Source organism: Eubalaena glacialis, chromosome X, assembly GCF_028564815.1.
Source record: "Eubalaena glacialis isolate mEubGla1 chromosome X, mEubGla1.1.hap2.+ XY, whole genome shotgun sequence".
NCBI lineage: Eukaryota > Metazoa > Chordata > Mammalia > Artiodactyla > Balaenidae > Eubalaena > Eubalaena glacialis.
The window spans coordinates 112,961,560-112,982,823 of NC_083736.1; the positions used below are offsets into that span (position 1 = coordinate 112,961,560).

The 21,264-nt window shown below is 40.2% G+C and overlaps 1 protein-coding gene and 1 long non-coding RNA gene across 2 annotated transcripts in view; one reads left to right on the top strand and one right to left on the bottom strand.

Annotated features, from left to right (window-relative positions):
* Positions 1-169: 169 nt before the first annotated feature.
* On the bottom strand, positions 170-21,207 carry LOC133082690 (uncharacterized). Its single transcript, XR_009698975.1, has 3 exons — positions 21,170-21,207; positions 12,115-12,168; positions 170-223 (listed from the first exon to the last, which is right to left on the bottom strand). It is a non-coding gene; the product is annotated as an uncharacterized LOC133082690 (long non-coding RNA).
* The window catches only part of STAG2 (STAG2 cohesin complex component), a 115,489-nt gene continuing 114,843 nt past the window's right edge, over positions 20,619-21,264 (top strand). The window contains exon 1 of the mRNA XM_061179392.1: positions 20,619-20,848. The gene's annotated coding sequence lies outside the window, so the exon portion shown is untranslated. The remainder of the gene's footprint in view (positions 20,849-21,264) is intronic.

Genomic DNA, 21,264 nt, shown 5'->3' on the forward strand with positions numbered 1-21,264 from the left:
CCAATAGACTATAGACTTCTAGAAGGTAAGAACGGTGGCTTACTTTCTCTGAATCCCAAGTGCCTGGCATATGCTAGGAAATCAATAAATGTTTGCTTCTTTAATAAATGAACAGCAAAGAAAATTTAGCAAAAATGAAAGGCAATGTTAACTTACCCACTGGGCAGGCAGCTAAATTCTGAAAGTGTTTTTTAGTAATCTCTGCATGATGACATTGAAGAAACTAGATAACGAACAAACAATTTCTTTGAGGAGGTTTGGGAGAAAAGAGTTCACAAAGGAAAGGAACAATACAAGAGAAGCACAATTCCTGTGTGATGTTCTAAGATACGATAACATTAAACTGCAACTGGTAACAAGACTTTTCCCTTCCAGACTTACATCCAGCTTCCCCTTTCATCAGCTCCTCCCTGCAGTGTACCTCCTGTTTTCCTTTAACCACACAATACCACTTGCCCTTCCTGAGATAGGTTGTGCACTTTGACTCCTCTGTGCCTTGGTTCATTATATTCACCTTGCCTGGAAAGCTCTTGCTTCCATTATCTTCCTGGAGGATTCCTTATTCACCTTTCCATTGCCAGTTTGTCTCACTTACCTATTGCTGCATAACAAACTCCCCCTAAACTGAGTGGCTTAAAGCAACCTGATTTATTATTTCCCAAGATTCTTTGGGTTGGCTGGGCAGTTCTGTTGGTCCTCTCGGGCTCACTTGTGTGGCTGCAGTCAGCAGGTGGGTCATCTGGGGGCTGGGCTCAGCTGGGACACTCTCACACCTGGTCCTCTCTCTCCACGTGGTCTCTCTTCCCCCATGGCCTCTCTCTCCACATAGCCTCTTTCCAGCAGAGTAGCCTGGGCTTTTTTTCCATGGCAACTGGGTTCCAAGAGCAAAAGCAGAAACTGCTAATTCTCTTAAGGCCTGCCTAGGCTCAGAAATCCCAGAATGTCACTTTTGCTGCATTTTACTGGTCAACGCAAGTTACACGGTCAGCCCAGATTCAAGGGGGAGAGGAAATAGACTTCACCTCTTGATAGGAGGAGTCGTAGCATCACATTGTGAAGGGACATGAGCACAGGGAGGTATAATTCGCTGGATGTCATTTTTAACAATCATACAGCTGAAATGTCACCTCTTTATTCATCATTTGTGTTTTATATATATATATATACGTATATATATATATATGGATAGAGAGAGAGAGAGAAATCACATTATCTCATTGACATTATCTCATTACCTGTGTCTATGTCTGTTTGAAGTAGGCAGGGGTTTAGGAAAACAGCCTGAAAGGACCACTTTCTGTAATCTGACTGGGGAAAGCTATACTCATGAGATACAGTTGAAAATATAATTTGGGGCCAGATCGTGGGGGACCTTGAATGCCGTACTAAGAAATTTAGATTTTATTTTGCAAGCATTCAGAACTGAAGTCAAGAAAATCTCTCCCGGACTTCCCTGGTGGCGCGGTGGTTAAGAATCCGCCTGCCAATGCAGGGGACATGGGTTCGAGCCCTGGTCGGGGAAGATCCCACATGCCGCGGAGCACCTAAGCCCCTGTGCCACAACTACCGAGCCTTTGCTCTAGAGTCCGCAAGCCACAGCTACTGAGCCCGTGTGCCACAACTACTGAAGCCCGTGCGCCTAGAGCCCATGCTCCACAACAAGAGAAGCCACCACAATGAGAAGCCTGTGCACCGCAAAAAGCCCGCGTGCAGCAATGAAGACCCAACACAGCCAAAAATAAATAAATAAATAAATACATTTATTTAAAAAAAAAAAAAAAAAAAAAGAAAGAAAATCTCTCCCCAAACTGCTTCTCCTATATTTCCTATCTGGGTGAATGGTAGAAATAAGGATTCACATCTTTTACCCACCTTATCCAAATGGCCTCTAAGTGCTGCTACTTCTTACAATTCCTAAATATCTCTTGACTCTGTCCCATGCTCCCATCTACACTGCCATAGCTTTAGTCCAGGGCCTCCCTCATCATTTCTCCTTTGACCTATTGTCACAGCCTATTAACAAGTTTCCCTGATACTAGTCTTGCCCCCTTGTCCATCGTCCATGATTCCACCAGAATCATCTGCTGATGTTAGCCCCCTCATTATAAGCCTTCATGGATTTCTATCACTCTCAAGATTAAGTTCAAACTCTTTGGCACTGATTACAAGGTCCCTCCACAATTTGGTCCCTGTCTAATCTCACTCTACTGCCCTCCTGCCCTTGCCCTTTATATTTCAGCAATACTATACTTCTTGTCGTTCCTCGACTCATGCCGTATCCCCTTATGTCTTGGTGCCTTTGCCCATGCTAGACTCTGTGTCAAAAACCATTGTCCCCTTCTCTGCTTGGGTAACTCCCAGTTTTCTTTCAAGACTCTATCTCTAGGACTACTGCCCAAACCCCCCTCTCAATCTGGGTTAGGCGCCCCTTTTCTGTGTTGCAATATCACCCAGTGCTTATGGCTATCAGAATAATACTATTTATTGATCACTCACGTGAATAACTCAATTCTTGTATCAACTGTATGAAGTAGATTCTTATAGTGACAGCTAGTAAATGAGGGAGCCAGGATATGAACCCAGGTGGCCCAAGGACCTACTGTTGAAAGCACTATACTATTTTCTCGCTCAGGCACAGCACTCATCACTCTGTACTGTAAATGTCAATTTATCTATAGGTCTCCCCCACCGATTGTGAGTTTCTCAAGAGAAATTATGTCACATTTATCTTTTTATCCTCAGAAACTAACATAGTGCCTGCCACATAATAGGCACTCTAAAAATATGAGTTGAATGGATGGGTGGACAAATGAACGAATGAATGACTCCTGAAATTTATGAGTGATTCTTCTTGCTCTGTTGTTTTAGCCATTTTTTAAAGATAAAAAAATGCTTATAGAACTAGAAACATACTTCGATAAAGACCCAAATTATATTAAGGAAAAGAACAGAGAACTGTTCACAGGTGATAAATTTTCTGTTTACTGATGTTCTGTCAGCAGTTTAAAAAATGCAAGCAAAATAATTTTATTAAGAAAAAATATGCAACAGTCTAATAAAAAAGGCACTAGATAACAGTAAGAGTTTAATTCTTCCTTCAACTTCTCCCCATTAAGGTAAGACATGAAATGAAACCTACTATTAAGGGAAGCTAGAGAGGGACACAAAGGCTGCCTAAGAAAGATATAAGCTTGACCAGAATAAAGATATTAATAATACATAGAAATATAATACAATAATATACTGAAAGGTCTTGGTTGTAGTAGAAAGTACATACATTTTGCACCCTAATAGATATGAGTTTGAATCCTGCCGTGGCACTCTCTGTGAAAGTCATTTAAACTCTGAACCTCAGTTTTCTCAACTGTAATATGGAGATCATAATATCTACCTTAGAAGGATGTTATGAGGTTTTATAGATAAGGTACCATGCCTAGCCCAGTGCTTGACATAGAATGGGTAGACAATAAATGGTAGTTTTTTTTGTTTTTTTTTTTAAATGGTAGTTTTACTTGTTATCTACTTGACCTTTTATATGCCTCAAATATATACATACATATTGTTGCAAAGTGAGTTGGGGATAGAGAAAGAAAATATGTCATGAAAACCTGCAGTATACTGTGGAAAAAGCATTGGACTTGAAGTCAACCAGACCTGGGGCTGAATCCTGGCTCGACCATTTCAGAGCTTTGTGACCTGGGGGAAATTCCCTTAACCTCTCTGAGCCTCAGTTTCCATATCTGTAAAACAGGGATAATAGTACCTACTTATAGAATGAGGGGGTTTGTTCACTTATACCCAGGTCTAAAAACCAATTTAAAAATTAGTATTCTGGTTTGTGAGCTCTGAAAAAACAAAGCTCATATTTATGAATGACAACCTAATTTAGGAGTCACAGCCATCAAAAGGCTCAAATAATCTGGTGTGATCCCAAAGACTTTGAGAAGAAATTTTTGTAAAAAGAACATGAAGTACTCTGGAAAATGTAAAATAAGAAGAATCTACCTACTTATACCTGAGGTGGCTTCAACAGTACTTGGATATTGGAAACACGGTATCACGATGGGTTCACTGAAAAAATTAGGTCCTGGATATGCAGAAATGAGTTCTGGATCCAGAATTAAGTTGATTCTTTCTAAAGTACAGCCACTCTGAAAAGCCCTGTTTGGGTGGAGAGCTGGCCTCTTGCCATACCATCTCTACCTCAAGAATCTTTATCAAAAAGCATCAATTCATAAGATTACACACAAACCAAAAGGACTAGCTTAAAACTTTACAATCAATTTTCATTAAACTAGTTTAGTTCTCTCCCATCAAAAGAATTACTGGACTTCCCTGGTGGCTCAGTGGTTAAGAATCTGCCTGCCAATGCAGGGGACACGGGTTCGAGCCCTGGTCCGGGAAGATCCCACATGCCATGGAGCAACTAAGCCAGTGTGCCACAACTACTGAGCCTGTGTGCCACAACTACTGAAGCCCGTGCACTTAGAGCCTGTGCTCCACAACAAGAGAAGCCACCGCAATGGGAAGCCATGCACCACAACGAAAAGTAGCCCCCGCTCGCCGCAACTAGAGAAAGCCCGTGCGCAGCAACGAAGACCCAACGCAGCCAAAAATAAATTAAAAAAACAAAAAAACAAAAAACATATGTGAATGAAAACCACAAGCCACAAAAGGATATGTATGATCTGATACCATTTATGTCAAATACTACAATACAATACTATGTATTTTTCTCTACCTATTTAGGTAGAAGTATTTAAACGATTTATCTGGAAGAATGAGCATCAAACTCAAAAATGGTTATCTATGGGAAGAAGGGAGGGGAGCAAGTTGGGGAGGTGGCCAAGGGGACTGTGATAATCAGTTTTATGTGTCAACTTGAGCAGGCCATGGGGTTGCTAGTTATTTGGTCTAAGATTATTCTGGGTGTGTCTGTGAGGATGTTTTGGGGTGAGATTAACATTTGAATTGGTAGACTGAGTCAAGCAGATTGCCCTCTCTAACATGGGCGGTCCTCATCCAATCAGTTGAAGGCCAGAATAGAATAAAAAGGCTGACCCTCCCTGCTGCCTGATTGTTTGAGCTGCTCAAACTGAAACATCAGCTCTTCTTGGGTCTCCAAGCCTGTTCGCTCTCGAATTGGAACTAGACTGTTGGCTCTCCTGAGTTTCCAGCTTTCCAACAGCAGATCTTGGGATCTCTCAGCCTCCATAATTGTGTTGAGCCAATTCCTTATAATCAATCTCTCTCTCTCTCCACACACACAGATATAGATATAGATATAGATATAGATTATAGATATAGCTATGGATACAGATATGGATCCTGTAGGTTCTGTTTCTCTGGAGAATACTGATTGATGCAAGGATTTTACCTTTATCTTTTTTCTTTTTAAATATTTATTTATTTATTTATTTATTTATTTGGTTGTGCGGGGTCTTAGTTGCAGCAGGCGGGCTCCTTAGTTGCAGCATGTGGGCTCCTTAGTTGTGGCATGAGAGCTCTTAGTTGCAGCATGAATGTGGGATCTAGTTCCCTGACCAGGGATCAAACCCTGGCCCCCTGCATTGGGAGCGCGGAGTCTTATCCACTGCACCACCAGGGAATTCCCACCTTTATCTTTTTAATGTCCTGATTTTTAAAAAGGAGACTATTCATTTATTACATTTATTATTAAATGTATCTTCAAAGAACCAAAGTATGTCAAGCCTGTATTATTATTCCCAGTTAACAGATAATGAAACTGAAAGGTTAAATGATGGGCACAGTCCTTCCCCTTAGCTTCCCCATCACAGTTCGCACTTGCAAAGACAAATGCAACATTATAAAATAACAGTATTTGGAGCTCCTTGTTAGAAATTAAAGGTATTATCATTTCTTGATTTTTCCTTCTCACCTTTTCTCAGATCTTCCACACCAAAGGGGTGAGCTCACACACATACAGGAAGAAAGAGGAGGCAACAAATGTCTCATATACATGGTAATTAACCCCATGTTCCTTTCAAGTTTTGAGGATGTGCTAAAAGTTTTCTGACCCCCAGAGTGTGGAGTGAATACTGCTTTGGAAATCATTGACAATCAATGCTTCAGAAACATAATTCATGGGCACAGTAGCTAGACAACAACATTTGCAGTGGAAAATTCCTCTCACACCCAGGTTAAAGGATGGGGATAATTCTTCTGGACAGGAAAAATGTGCTTTGAAATGTGTAAGTAAGAGGAAGGCAGAAAAAAAATTAAAAGGGGGAAAAAACTACACGAATATTTATAAAATATCCGCTCTCTTGACTTTGTTGTCTGTGTTTCTAGGGGAAGAGATATTGACATGAAATCTGTGGGATTTTCTGTTTTACTAAAGAGGGGAAAATAAGAATAAAAGTGTTTCTTTCTGTTGTCAGCAAAACCAGAAACCCCCTTTCCACCAAATTAAGAGAAAGTTACCTCATCTTAGATTTTAGGAGGTCTCCTGTAACTACCTGAATGTCTATAAACAGGGAGATAGAACAGTCTCTCTTCTCCTCTGCCTCGCTCCAAATCAATGACTTGACCTTTAAATTAAAACGTGGGATTAGTTGTTACACAAATAAAATGTCCTATTATTCAAATAGAATTATGCATCTTTTCAAACCTGATCTTTTATCAGGATACTTCTGAAAGCTGTTTTCAGAATCCTTCCTTTTCCTTGATTAAGTACAACTTTCTTTAAAAAATGTAATTTAAATGTATAAACAACAGTATTGTATTCCAAAATGGTTATGTGGACTTCTGGTTTGAATTTGGACATGGTCTCTCAAGATACTGTATATGTTGTGCTTATATGAATGTATGCTAATAATATTTTATTGTGAAGTTACATTACTTTTATCTGTAGAAACTAATTTTTTTAGATTGTATCACTGAGCTTTTATTAAATATCCAAGTGCATTTCAACTGAAATGAAAAAGGGTTTCTGAATTTCACAGAATCTTTATTTTGCATTATTTGTATAAATATTTAAAACTACAATCAGAATTGTTTAGTACATTGGAGATCCAAGACACATACTCTGGCTTTATAATATACCTTTTCATTTCTTCTGCTTAAAACTTCTGTTTTAAAAATTATGAAATGTTTTACAAATAAAGATATAGAGAGAATAATATAATAAGCTTCATAGAGAATAATATAAGCTTCATTGTACTCACTACCCAGCATTGTCAAATCTTAAATGTTTCCCATATTTACTGAAGATCTTTTTTTTAAAAGAAATAAGACTTTATGGATATAGCTGAAGTTTCCTGCCTCCATTCATTTACCGTCTCCCTTTCTCAGAAGGAGCCACATTTGTGGATTTGATGCCTTTCATTTCCATGCATGTTTTCATATTTTTACCACATATGTGTCTATCCATAAACTGTATAGAACATCGTTTTGCATATTTTAAGCTTTATTAAATGGTATCATACAATCAGTAGTAGAGGTAGTATAGTGCAGTGAATAAGAGCACAAACATTGGAGCCAAAGGTGGTCTAGAATATCTGCTGTACATGTTACCAGCTGTGTGACCTTGGACAAATTACTTAATCTCTCTGTGCCTCATTTTTCTCATCTATAAAATGGAAATTCATAATAATACCTACAATGTAAGGTTGTTTTAAAGACTAAATGAGTTGATACCATACAAAGCACTTAGAACATAATAAACTAAGCATGATGTGTTAGTATTATTCTGCACCTTGCTTTTTTTAACATAACATTTTTGAGATTTATCCATGTTGATACATGTAGCATTAGTTCATTTTCACCACTGCATAGTATTCTATCATATGAATATACTGCAATACATCTACTCTTTTGTGATGGACATTTAGGTTGTTTCCATTATAAAAAGTGCGGCAATGAACATCCTTGTACGTGTCTTTTTAAAAAAAAAAAATTATTTATTTATTTATTTATATTTTTGGCTGTGTCGGGTCTTCGTTGCTGCACACGGGCCTTCTCTAGTTGCGGCAAATGGGGGCCACTCTTCGTTGCGGTGCATGGGCTTCTCATCACGGTGGCCTCTCTTGTTGTGGAGCACGGGCTCTAGGCACGCGGGCTCAGTAGTTTTGGCTCACGGGCTCTAGAGCGCAGGCTCAGTAGTTGTGCGCACGGGCTTAGTTGCTCCGTGGCACGGGGGATCCTCCCGGACCAGGGCACGAACCCATGTCCCCTGCATTGGCAGGCGGATTCTTAACCACTGCACCACCAGGGAAGCCCGTACGTGTCTTCTTGTGTACATATATGAGAGAATTTCTCTAGATTTCTCCATTTTTAATTAACTATTTCTAGAAAGATACATTTTTAGGAAATATGGCTCTGATTTCTTTTTCACAGGCAAAGGAACTATGTATGTGTTTTATCCATTCCAGTGTCTTCAAAATCAACAGTGCTTGTGACTTTCTAAACATTTGCAGCTATCCTCTTGAGCATCAAAATCACAATTTGGTTGAAATAATGATGGCACGACAGCAAATACTGGTCTCATTAATTTTTAAAATTTTCTTTATTTTTTTGGCTGCGTTGGGTCTTAGTTGCAGCATGTGGGATCTTTCGTTGTGGCACAGGCTCTTTGTTGTGGTGCAGGCTTCTGTCTAGTTGTGGTGTGCGGGTTTTGTCTTCTCTAGTTGTGGCATGAGGGCTCCAGGGCGCGTGGGCTCCGTAGCTTGCGGCACGCAGGCCCTCTTGTCGAGGTACGTGGGCCTAGTTGCCCCGTGGCATGTGGGATCTTAAGTTTCCCAACCAGGGATCGAACCCACGTCCCCTGCATTGGAGGGCGGATTCTTTACCACTGGACCACCAGGGAAGTCCCTCATTAATTAATTTTTGATTGCCTTTTATTTTTAACATACTGTTATCTGCAAATTGAAGGATAGAACCTGACCTCAAATCAAACAGCACACAATTTTTCTACTATGTATAAAAAATCTGATCACTATACTTCAAAGGTTTTGAGGTCTATGTCACAACAGTTGTAACTAATGAATGTCTTTTCAAACTCTGAGTGTTTTGTTATATCTTCTTGGGAAACGACTGAATTGGTCAAGTGGCTGTTTTATTGGTCTTAACTTACTGAATGGTAGGCTGTAAACCTTAAGAATGTTTCAACAACTCATAAAGGAATAAATACCCCAGTTAAAAGTCTCTGATGATTGGGATCTTAGACTACTAACCTCATTAAGTTTCATCTGGTAGTCCTTTTGAAAATGTATTCAAATTTTATCATTTTCTCTTTCTGAAGATTGTAAGAAAGTGTTATGTTTTATAAATAGGGACAGACAACTTCTGATAGCCATTAGTTTTTGCATTTTCTTGTGCTACTAATTAATACACTTCTCCTTTAAGAATACCTAAATGGCTATAATGTTTTGCCCTGTAAAGTGACTTTAAATTGATTCTCAAAGTGTTCTATAAACCATATTTAAATCTGAAAGAATAAAACCTCAATAAAGATTCCAAGGCTGATCTCATTTTATAATTCGGCACCTAGACATTTGGATGTCCCACCCTCTGGCAAACAAGTCATCTACTTTCATTGTTGGTAGCCAGCTCTTCATTTACAGCTCTAAGAAAATACATGTCAGGTTTTATAGCTTCGTAAATAAATCAAAAGGCATCTTTGAAAAAAAAAAAGAGTACGCGAAAGGCATTCCAAACTAATGGATATATCAAGTGCTTATTGAGCACCAAATTTTATTCATTGAGCATCTACTGTGCTAGATAGATGTTCCTACTCTCGGAGGGAGTAAGCATACTAAGTTTGGCCAGGAAGCAGAAGACTATGATCTAATATTTAAGTCTGGTCTGGCAAGTGTGTGCTCTAGGGGCGGAGAGAAATAGCTCAGGGTTTGGGGAAGAGAGGAGGACGGTGTGCTCCTCACTCTGTCACCGGACATTGTGTTATACTGGGGACGTGAGTCTCTTGGTCTTCAGTTTCTCCTCTGAAAAACGAGGGGGGGTAGTCTGGATGCTCTTCTACGTACCTTCCACACAGTTCTATGAACTGTAAGGAAGGGACCAATGTGGAATGTGGTATTCAAGAGAGACCTTATGGAAGACATGAGGCTTCACAAAGTGCCAGGAAGAATTCAGATGCTTGGGAGGCAAGCAGTGTTTGGGCATAACTAAATTGATTTCTACTGTTAGATATGTGATTGCTTTTAGTTTACAGTATACAATAAATAACTACAAAACTAAGATAATGTATATATTTACCTACTTTTTTTGAAAGATAAGTTTGAAAGATATTTTCAGGTGATTAGAGGATGACATATTAGAAATATTATTATTATTATTATTATTATTATTATTGAGTATTTAGCAGCACTAGATCTTTTTGAATGTATCAACTCAGGTTAAAAGCAAATTATAATAACAGAAAAATTTCATGAATCTAGACATTATCTTTGATTTTGATCCATGGCAAATATGTTTTAACAATTGGCTCTCCAGGGGAAAAAACAGCCCTGATCTATAGCATTTGCTGATTTTCATGGTGTAAATGCTCTCACCATGGCTGATTTCAAGCTCTCACTGTGAGGTCACTAACTGGAGCTGGGAAGACATGTATACAATCAGCTCTAGGGAGCTGGTGTTGGCAGGTTCTAGCATGCTACCATAATATATAACGTGTATATAAAGAATGTATTTACCTTTCTTTCTGAACCATTTGAGTATAAGTTGAGGACGTAATGCCCCTTTTATCCTTAAGTACTCCAGTGTGTATGTATCTCTTAAGAATAAAGACATCCACTTAAGTAACTACAATACAATTATCAAAATTAGGAAATTAACACTGATACAGAATTATTATATACTCTACTAGACTGTATTCAATGTTGCCAATTGCCCCAATAATGCCCTTTATAGCTTAAAAAGAAAAAAAAAAAGGTTTGGTCCAGAATCTAATCCAGTATTGTCTATATTTTGGGGATAAAATGTATTTTCTCCGAAGTTTCTATCTCTAGCCCTCTTCCACTTTGCAAATTTCCCTTCATCCTTTCTTCACACCTCTTAATCTTTCCACAAGCAATTCTAGCATTAATTTCTAGAGTCTAACATTAGAAGTGCTATCAGCATATAACAGTAAACTTGCTACCAATGATAGACATCAAATGTTGACAGTGGTTCTAGAATTTGAATTTTACTTAATATTGGTAGTTACTAGTAAGAAATACTGCACTTAAATTCAAGGAGTCGCCTTTGTTGCTATTAAAGTTAGTGTCCCTCTTAGCTACTAATATGACCTTGGCTTTATAAATTTGCATGCATGCCAGTAAAAGAGAGTCTTATTGGAGGTTCTGGGCAATGCTAAATTTATTCATTTATTTATTTATTTTAAATATTTATTTATTTATTTGGCTGCGCTGGGTCTTAGTTGTGGCTCGTGGGATCTTTAGGGATCTTTAGTTGCGGCATGTGGGATCTTTAAGGATCTTTAGTTGCGGCATGTGGGATCTAGTTCCCTGACCAGGGATCAACCTCGGGCCCCCTGCATTGGGAGCGCGGGGTCTTAGCCACTGGACCACCAGGGAAGTCCCTGGGCAATGCTAAATTTAACCAAATCACTTTCCGCAATATAGGGAAATAGCTAAAAATGTTTATTTGGGGTGGGTGTGTTGGTGTGTTGTTCTGCTAACAACAATGCTACTGCTTCCAAAAATTGCTATTTCTATAAAAGTGAATACCCAGCAACAGTTCCACAACGGCAACAAACAAAATGAAAAATAATGTAACCATTAAATGCATATGGATTTGAAATGATAAATGTCTCTTGAACATACTGAAAAATCCTGCATCACAATAGGACCTTTAAAGTAATCCATAAGTTTGAGTTGATAGGTCTGCCTGTGCCATGATGTCTTTTTTGTTGTTTATTAAATGTTGGCGCTCAAAAAATAAGGCAAATGTCATCTGTCTACGTAAACAAATCCTATGATATGTTTAACTACTTAATACAAATAGCTAGGATCAGTGGCAGCATTAAGTGATGAAAGTATTAGCTGCTGATAGGAATGAGTTATTTTGGCTACCGTTTCTCAAATGATTTAAGCAGAAAGTAGTTTTTTCCTTGAAATTTCCAGATAGTCATACCAGGTTTCGATTTTGCTTCCATGGAGATCTGGCCATTCAGTGAAGGCTGTGTCTCTGTATGCGAAAAGGAAAAGAAAAGAAAAAAGAAAAAAGAAAGAAAGAAAAGAAAAAAGAGGAAAATCGAATGGATTATCAAATAAAGACAAAACAAAGATGTTCACTGTAATAATCATATTATTTCAAGCTAAAAAGCACATATACCCTATCTAAATCCTGACTACATTTTCACTGCCACTGCTTATTTAGTCCAAGCCCCATCACCTCTCAGACTGTCTAACCCTTTCCAATCTGTCTTCCAGAGACATCTTTCTAAAATGTCAAAATGAGCAGGTGGCTTCCATGTCTTCCCATGGCCTGTGGGATACCCGGCTCCTTCCTTAGCAAGGCATTCCAAGGACCCTCTGGGACTGGGCTCCTGCCTATGACTCCAGCACAAACTTCTCCAGCTCTCCTTTTAATAGAGCTCTCTGCCTTCCAATTCCTAGGTGTAAATCAAACGAACTACTTGTAGTTCCAGGAGAGGGTCTCTCTGCTTTGACTTCCATGCCTTTGTTTGCCCTCCTCCCTGGGCAAAGCTTTTTATCTTTTGTTTACCTGATGAATACTAATCTTACTTTGCTTACAAACCCTCTTCTGACTCCTGCCCATATTCACCTTTGTACACACATTCTACTTTGTCAATCTTCTATAATAGCACCTCTAACACTTGATTGGATTTATTTGATCCTGTCTTTTCTTAATAGGTTGCAAGCTCTTTGAGGTCAAGGACCATGAATTATTCATGTTTGTATCATCAGCTCCTAGCCTATTTTGTGTCTGGCACATCAGAGGTACTCAGTAAATACTGCTGAATGAAGAACAATTGTAACTACAATTATCTAGATAGCCATGGTCCAATACGTAGCCACTAGCCACATTTGGCCATTTACATTTTAATTAAATAAAATAAATTCAGTTCCTCAGTTGTACTAGCCACATTTCATGTGCTCAGTAGCTACTTGTGGCTACCATACTGGACCGCACAGATTATGAACTTGCCATCATTGCAAAAAGTTCTAATACATAGTGTTGATCTAGATAATTCTTTTATTCTCCCATTTCAGTTTAATATAAACATTGATTTTCTACTATATGCTAACATTTGTGCTAGGCATGGTGGTTATAGCAAATATGAACAAAACATGAACACTATCGTTATTATTTGCAAGGCATTCAAAATCTGGTAGGGAGGAGGCTTGCAAAATGAGAGAGATCATTTCCGTACTGGGACATCGGGGAAGGCTTTATGGAGATTTTTCTCCTTTAAACTGGGCATTTAAAGATGAAGAGAATTTGGGAATTCTCTGGTGGTCCATTGGTAAGACTGTGCTTTCACTGCCTCAGGCGCAGGTTCGATCCCTGGTTGGGGAACTAAGATCCCACAAGCTATGAGGTGCAGCCAAAAAAAAGCAAAAACAAAACAAAAAAACAAAAATGATGAAGAGAATTTGAATGGGGCAAATCTTAGGAAAGGAGAGAAAATAGTGTGAGAAAAGGTATGCGTGGGAAAGTACTAGGAAAATGGGAAGTAATTTAGTTTGCTTAGAATGTACGGTATATAAGCAGGGAACTGTTGTTTAGTTCAGTCATTCATTCCTTCAATCATCCATCTAATGTTTTTTGAGCACCTATCTTGTTTCAGGCTCAATACTAAGCGCTGAGGATACAACAGTGACCTATACAGACACTGCCCCAGCAAAGTTCACAGTTATGAGTGATGAGATTTGGATAAGACTCTGTGGAAGGCACTAAAAACTACCCTAAAGAGTTTGTACTTTGTTCCTCAGGCCCTCACACTCAAAGTGTGGACTTTAGACCAGCAGCGTGGGCTGGGCACGAACTGGGAGTTTGTCAGAAATGCAGAATCTGAGGTACCGCCCTAGCCTCAGGCTCACTGAATCAGAATTTGCATTTTAGCAAGATTCCCAGGTAATTCTTAAGCACATTAGTGTTTGCGGAGCATTGTTGGCCAGGTGAGCCAATAAGAGAATATGTAAGTGAATGAGTTAGAGTAAGTAAGGGAGGAAGAAAGAAGCAAGTAAGTAAGCATAAAAGTAAGGAAGTAAGGTAGAGTATTCTAATCAGGATTGGATTGGATGCAAAAGAAACTGGACATAGGACTATTATTGCAGCTCAGACGAGAAGTAGGAAGGGTTGGATGTGAGAGATTGAATCTCTCGTATAAAGATATAGCTTCAGTTCCATTAACTGATACTGGAAATATTGTATGTTATTCAAAGTAAGAAAAAAAATCAGCAAATTCAGTAACATAACATTTGAGATGTCTCAGTAGGTACCAGCTATTCATTTTAGATAAGGCTTATTGGTATGTCTAGTTCCTGTTGACACCACAGTCCACAGTCTTCTCCTGAGTATCAAAGTATCAGGCCCTTAATCATATAAGTTCATAGAATATTGATAAGGATTCCAGAAATTAAGTCATTATACCTCAGTTCACAAGAAGTTGATTTGTATATGAGAAATTCAGTCTATTAATTTATAATGGAGTAATTACCTTTCTACTAACCAGAGATTTTTTCTTTTATTACCAGCATTAAATTTTTTATTACAACTTTTTATTTTGAAATAGTTTAGAACTTACAAGAAGTTGCAAAAATAATACAGAGAATTCCATGTACCCTTCACACAGCTTTTCCCAACGATAACAGCTTACATAACCATAGTATGATGTCAAACCCAGGAAATTGACATTGATACAATACTATTAACTCAAGTACAGACATTATTTGGATTTCACCAGTTTTTTCATACAGTCGTGTGTGTGTGTGTGTGTGTGTGTGTGTGTCTGTGTGTAGTTCAATAAAATTATTTTTTTGGCCATGCTGCGGGTCATGTGAGATCTTAGTTCCCCGACCAGGGATCGAACCCGCCTCCCCTGCATTGGAAGTGAGGAGTATTAACCACTGGACTGCCAGAGAAGTCCCAAGTTCTATAAAATTTTATCACATGTGTAGATTTAAGTTAACATCACCACAATCAGGATACACAACTGTTCCATCACTACAAAGAAACTCTCTCCCATTACTCCTTAATAGTTACACCCTTTCCCTAACCCTAACCATTGGAAACCACTAATCTGTTCTCCATCACTATCATTTTATCATTCTGAGAATTTATACAATGGAATCATACTGTGTGGCTCTTTGAGATTGGCTTTTTCCACTCAGCATAATGCCCTTGAGGTCCATCTCAGTTGTTGCATGTATCAATAGCTCCTTTTCATTGTTGAGTAGTATTCCATGGTATAAATGTACCATAGTTTGTTTAGCCATTTACCAGTTTATAGACATTTGGGCTATTTCTTGATTTTGGCCATTTAAAGTACATTTGCCATGAGCATTTATGTACAGGTTTTTGTGTAAACATAAGTTTTCATTTCTCTGGGATAAATGGTCAGGAGTAAGATTGCTGGTCATAGGGTAAGTGTATGTTTATTTACTTTTTTAAAATTTATTTATTTATTTATTTATGGCTGAGTTGGGTCTTTGTTGCTGCGCACGGGCTTTCTCTAGTTGCGGCGAGCAGGGGCTACTCTTTGCTGCGGTGCGCCGGCTTCTCATTGCAGTGGCTTCTCTTGTTGTGGAGCACGGGCTCTTAGGTGTGCGGGCTTCAGTAGTTGTGCCTCCCGGGCTCTAGAGCGCAGCCTCCGTAGCTGTGGCGCATAGGCTTAGTTGCTCAGCAGTATGTGGGATCTTCCCGGACCAGGGCTCGAACCCGTGTCCCCTGCATTGGCAGGCGGATTCTTAACCACTGAGCCACCAGGGAAGCCCTGTATGTTTCACTTTATAAGAAACTGCCAAACTGTTTTCTGGAGTAACGAGTACAAGATCTTAAAAATTACCTAAGTAATATATGCTCACTGTAAAAAATAAATAAATAAAATAAAATTAACATAACAATGTATAAAGTGAAAAGTTAAAATATAATAAGCCCTGGAACCCTGTACCACCTATTTCCTGAGAGGTATTGATAACCTGTTAGGTTTCCTGTATGTTCTTCAGGAATGTTTTATGCCTATACAAGCACATATATGTGTTTGTAAATACACATATTCACAAATGGGATCATACTATACAAGCTATTTGCAACTTGATTTTTTTTTCACTTAACCCATCCTAGACATATTTGTGTATCAGTAGATAAATACATACTTAATTGCCTTAATGGTGGGCATAAAACCCTATTGTATGGATGTATCACAATTTCCTTAACCAGTTCCCTAATGACGCCATTTCTATCATTGTCAGTTTCTCTTTATTACAAAGCTATAATGAAAATCTTCTACATAATCTCTGTATAATTTGCATGAGCATCTCTGTGTGATAGATTCCTAGAAATGGAAATGCTAGGTCAATTTTTTATGTTATGACACTTTTTTTCCAAACAATTTACACTCCCACCAATGGTGTATAAGAATTCTTAGTTCTTCACCAACACTGAGTATTATCAGAATTTAAGGGCTTCCCTGGTGGTGCAGTGGTTAAGAACCTGCCTGCTAACGCAGGGGACACGGGTTCGAGCCCTGGTCCGGGAAGATCCCACATGCCGCGGAGCAACTAAGCCCGTGCACCACAATTACTGAGCCTGCGCTCTAGAGCCCGTGAACCCACAACTACTGAAGCCCGTGTGCCACAACTACTGAAGCCTGCGCGCCTAGAGCCCATGCTCCGCAACAAGAGAAGCCACCGCAATGAGAAACTTGCACACCGCAACGAACAGTGGCCCCTGATCACCACAACTAGAGAAAGCCCGCGTGCAGCAATGAAGACCCAACACAGCCAAAAATAAATAAATAAATAGATAAATTAAAAAAAAAATTTAAAATCTCTTGCCAATCTGGTAAAAGTGGTATTTAATTTGCATGTCTTAGTGGTGAATGAAGTTGAGCACTATTTTATATATTTTATATATTTACTAGCCATGTGCATTTCTTGTCCAATAAGTTGACAGTTTATATCCTTTGTTCAGTTTTCTACTGGAGTATTTTTATCTTATTGATTTGTGAGAGTTCTTTGTATATAAGGAAATGAGCCTCTTTCATTCATGTAGCAAATATTTCCTCACAACTTACAGTTTATCTTTTGACTTTGTTTATGGTATTTTGATATACATAATTTTAAATTTCTGTGGACTCAAACATATTCATCTTTAGGCTTCTGGATTTTAGGTAACATATAGAACGGTGTTAGAAAATAAAAAATATAGGGCTTCCCTGGTGGCGCAGTGGTTGAGAGTCTGCCTGCCAATGCAGGGGACACGGGTTCGAGCCCTGGTCTGGGAAGATCCCACGTGCCGCGGAGCAGCTGGGCCCGTGAGCCACAATTACTGAGCCTGCGCGTCTGGAGCCTGTGCTCCGCAACAAGAGAGGCCGCGATAGTGAGAGGCCCGCGCACCGCGATGAAGAGTGGTCCCCGCTTGCCACAACTAGAGAAAGCCCTCGCACAGAAACGAAGACCCAACACAGCCATAAATAAATAAATAAATACTTTTTTTAAAAAAAGTAAAAAAAATATATATGTATGCTGCATAAAGTAAGAGACTATCTGGAAAACTTAATTATAATCAGAAGCTTGCTCCATTTACATGGAGTCAGAGCAAAGAGAATTGTGGTATGCTTTATTCAGACTGTGGTAAGATTGGAGGATCATCTCTGCTACACAGTGGGGTATGCATTTCTAAATAACAAAATATTTTTGCATCAAATACTGTCTTGCCCCTTACACAGTATCAAATATTCTAACTATTCAACTTTACTTTCTCAGTATTTCTTATCAGGCACCAAAAGCGTCTGCCATTACAATATTATCTCATGAAGGACATGCTACAAATAATTAAGATTAAAGCTTACTTTACATCAGTTACATATTTCATTTGATGACATTTTCTCACTTTGTCCTCAAATTCTAAGGGTGTACTCTTGGTCTTTCAGTACCCTAGGAAATAAATTCCACTTCTCAGATAGGACTGGGGCACACAGCACTGTGGTCTGCACGTATTGAAGGTTTAAAAAATATTTTTTGAATGAACTCTAGAAAAAAAGAGGGGCTACTGTGAAACATTCTCAAATATTGGTATATATTTGCTATAAAATTTCTGATGTTACACCAGTTACACTTACTAATTTTCTTCAGTGGTATTTTTTACAAAATGAAAGTAAGTTTACTAAACAGAGGAACTTTTCAATTTTGTTCAAAGTATAAAATTGTTTAAAGAAGTCGCAGTTGCTACACAGACAATCAGCTGAGAATGTTAATTTATAAAATAAATGAAAAACTATTTGTACCATGTACTATCAATGTGATGTTTGGACCAGAAAATCAGTAATTTTCAGCTAATACTAAAACGGAAATCATTTAATATCAATTGATATTAAATTGGCACAATTGAACTAAATTAATGTAAAATGATTTGGTACAGAGCCCAATTTTTCTATTACTTTAAGTGGAATTTTGCATTAACTTATATAACTGTAAATTTTCCACTACTCCCTAATGTTCTAGCTGCATCATTCTGTGACTTGAATCTGTTAAAAACTGAATAACATTCTACCAAAGATGGTCTATAAAAGAAACGGAAATTTATTTTGAACAGTATTCCACTCCCCAAAGTTTCTGAGGTAAGTAAAAATGTCTCAGATTTTATTTCTTGTTATTGATATTTAGATGTTTCTGTTTAACTTTTATTGTTCGGTTGATTAAATATACAACTTTTTTAAAGTTGCAGAAAAAATTTAAAAAACCTGTGAACACAGAGTTTCTCTCCTATCCTAAGACACAGGCGTGATAAGGACATAATTTAAGGATTGAAAATAATCATTATATTGCATTAGGAATGTTTTAGAAGCGATATCGGGTGAATTCACGATTTACACGGGGCTTGCATTATTTCTCATTTGGAAAATTTGTCTTGTTATTAAATACATTTTTTCCTTCTAATTGAAATCTAATTTAATATTAAAATAGCTTAACTAAAAATTAAAAAAAAAGAAACAGAAACAAACAGCTCTTATTAACTAAACACTATTGTATAAATTTGTAACAGCAAGGGAAACACTGTAATAGGTCACTTCTTCCCGTCCTAGGAAAAGCGGCGCTTCGGAGGACAAGCCGTCCCCGAGTTGATCCTCCCCCCCCGCTCCCCCCCCCCCCCGTAGAGAGCTTTCGGCGGTCAAAGGTCCGGGACACTGGATTCGAAACAAACAGAAAAATAAATAAGAAGGATCAAGACTTAGAGTTAACTGGGGTCGAAGGAGCGATAGGGGATCCTTTCGCATTTCAAACATCTTGAGGGAGGGGTGAGGAGGCAGGATAAGAAGGAACCAAAATTCTTAACTAAGTCGCGAGGCCGCCTCCACCCACGCTTCCAGGAAGACTGTGGATAAGCGGGGGAGGCGGGGAACACCGGGTAGGTGCTCCTCGACTCCTTCTGCCCGAATTTCGATTTCCCTCCACTTCGCTCCGTCCTGTTCCTCCCCTCCACCCCAAGAGTGGAGAATAAATTGGTCCAGCGCCCGGCCTAGCCTAGTAGCCCAGTTCCCTAAGTCTCCTAGACCCTGGAGAGAGACAGACCACGTTTTCTGGGAGACGGGACTAGTGTTATAAAGAAAAACAAAAATTTTTTTTCTCCAGTGCCAGGTCTTCCCGGTAGAGAATCAGCTCGCTTTCTCTCCACACCCGAAGCAAAAAACAAGCAAACCAAGACAAAACAAAAAAACTCAAAAAACCACCCCCCTAAATCACTTAGGATCAGGTGCCGGAGTTACGCGAGTTGAGTTCTTTCGGTGGGAAGGAGTAGGCAGCGCGGTGAAGCGAGGGTCCGGAATCTAGGGCCGAAGGCCCTCTCGCTGGGGCCTGTCACAGAACTGGACGTCGGAGGGTGATGCCCGACTAGGCTGCCACCTCGGGCTGCGCGGGGGGCAGAGAGGACCGAAGCACGAGTCCCCAGCGAGCCCAGTTTCCGATTTCCCACAGCACAGGGGCTCCTCCGGACGTTCCTACCGCCCTCCCCTCGACCCCCCCCCCCAATAAAGAAAGAGGAAACGCGGCGCGACCGGCTGCGCGGCGGAAGCGCTGCTAAACGAATGAGTAAGTCAGGCGCGGGCACGGCACCTTGTTTACCCCACTCGGCGGCGCGCCCCTGCGGGCGCCTCGTTGGGAGGCGGCGTCGGAGACGCTGAACCCGGGAGGCAGTCGGCCCCGATTGGCTGGAGATTGGGAGGAGGACGCTGGGTGGGAGGGCAGGGGGCCAGGCGTTGCAGTGGCGACTCTCTGCCGCTAGATGACGCTCCCTCCCAACGGGAGCCGGGCGCGGGTTCGCGGCCGACAGATGGCGCCTGCGCGTTCCATTCGCCTCCAAGTCGCCGAAGAGCGAACACCCCAAACAATCCCGAAGCGCCACCAAAAAAAAAAAAAAAAAAAAAAAAAAAAAAAAGAGAGAGAGAGAGAAAAAAAAAAAAAAACCCGCCGGATCCGACCGCCACTTTCAAAACCCCCCACCGCTCTAGAACCGCGGGAGCTTCCGTCCCTGAGTAGAATTCGAGGGTGTAAAGAAGAGGAAGGGAAAAATATCTTGTACCAGCCCAGGGGTGAAGAAGCCCCCGGCCTGAGAAAGAAGGAAGGAGGAGTGGGGGAGGCGAACAGTCTCGTTGCTGCCTCTGTATACGCTGAGGGGGGAGGTAAGTTATAAAATGGCGGAGGCGAAGCTTCTAGAAGTTTGGAGGGGCACCCGGAGGGCGCGGGGCCCACCGTGAGGCGCGTGTGGTTGAAACAGGGCGCGAGAGAGGAGTTGGGAGGGAAAGAGATTGGGCACTCCTGCCGTTTAATTTCCTCTCTTCTTCCTTTGCCTCCAGCGGGGCCCGCCGTGGAGCGGGCGGTCAAGTGAAGGCGGGGAGAAGCCTCCTCGTCCCCGCGTAACCCCCAGCCCTTCTTTCTCCCCTCTTCCCCCAAGTGGCTCCCTCAGCACTACCAAGGAACTTCCAGCCCCCCTTCCTCCCTACCTCCTACTCCTAGAGTGGCTTTCTACCGCAGGACTCTTCTTTTCGACTACCCTCGCTGAAGGTTTTCTCTTCCTTCCCTCGCCCCACTCTCCCTC